The sequence below is a fragment of the Gavialis gangeticus genome, unplaced genomic scaffold (genome assembly GCF_001723915.1).
Source record: "Gavialis gangeticus isolate Ggan-Ray unplaced genomic scaffold, GavGan_comp1, whole genome shotgun sequence".
Taxonomy (NCBI): domain Eukaryota; kingdom Metazoa; phylum Chordata; order Crocodylia; family Gavialidae; genus Gavialis; species Gavialis gangeticus.
The window spans coordinates 79,732,471-79,733,910 of NW_017729029.1; the positions used below are offsets into that span (position 1 = coordinate 79,732,471).

At 39.8% G+C, this 1,440-nt stretch overlaps 1 protein-coding gene across 1 annotated transcript in view; it reads right to left on the minus strand.

Moving 5' to 3' along the window:
• The window catches only part of GLRA3 (glycine receptor alpha 3), a 136,525-nt gene that overhangs the window by 110,286 nt on the left and 24,799 nt on the right, over positions 1-1,440 (minus strand). The window lies entirely within an intron of this gene.

Genomic DNA, 1,440 nt, shown 5'->3' on the forward strand with positions numbered 1-1,440 from the left:
CCTTCCAGCCCTAATGTCTATGAAATCTATGAAATTGAAAACTGATGAACTGGTGTGAGTCCTAGTCTCAAGACCACAATCAATTGATTGATTTAACTGGTAATTGCATCCTAAGTCTGCAAGGGACCTCACTAGTGTCAACTAAAGCTCATATTGGTGTTAATACAATGGTATTCAATACATGGATAATACAAGAATACCTGTAATACTGGACCTTATTTAAAGGTAAATATGAAGGTTTGTCTAGACTGATTTTTAAACTGCTTTAATTCATATCTCTACAAAGAGTCTTTCTAGATTGAGTTCAGCTTACTTAGGTTCAGTTAGACACACACTTTCTTAACAACATACAACTTGCAACTTAAAGCAAAACATCTCAACCCCCTAAACAACTCCAAATAACCCCTTCAAAGCATACCAACCTCTCCCCACTCTTTCAAACTGATTCTTTTTCTACTTTAAGTTACCTGAAGATAGGAGTGTATAAACAAGCAACTAGTGGAGGGTCTAGCAAAATGCAAATTAAATTAGGCTACTTAGATCTTTATCTTACCCATTCTTGCTTTTAGATTCTCTTATAGAACATAAAATGGAGCTACATGGGTCTAACAGTGCCATGCCTCACTCCAAGGAAACCCAATTCTCACTTTACCCTAGTGTAAATCTGTAGCAACCTTAATAATATTAAAAACTTTGCATGGAAAAATGGTGTAGATAACAAAGTACCTAATTTGGATTTCTTGTGATCAGTGTGTTCCTGAAGGGTTTTAAGTCCCCGGTGGGGGATGCCCTTCAGCTATCCACTGCAAAAGCCTCTGATATCCCTGTCCAGAAACTCAGCCAGAGCTGCCAGGCGTTTAATTCTGACAATCAGCTGACTGGTGGCTCTTACCAGGACAAGGTTCAAAAGACCAAGGGTTGTCCAGATGGGGCCAACGGTCAGCTGATTGTCTGCCTAGACAACTCCAGGTGAAGTGAACCTAGGACTGTCTAGTGTTTGGGTTGACAATCAGCTAATTGTTGGCCTTGATCTCCAGACAGCTGATTGTCTGGGCCAGGACCAACAATCAACTGACTGTTGGCCCCGCATGCAGGACTGCCACACCTGGCTTTCAATTTGCAAATGCAAGGGGAAACTGGGCAACTAATAAAGGTGCAATTTTGATCTGATCCCCATCCCAAAAATATGTAGCATGAACTGAACTAATGTAGCTAATGTTAAGAGAGAGTAATAATAGTGAAATATAACCATGTTAGTCTTGTCCTGTAAGCAACTTGAAAACTCCATTTTGTATCCTTCTGCTTGACATAAGTGAATGAACCCTGCATAGCCTTTACGTATGAGCACGTGTAAAAGGGTGAATAGTGAGAGAATGGCATAGAGACAGGAGAAGAAGATTTAAATGTTTATGTGAGCAACAAAGAGCCAAATGTAAATTA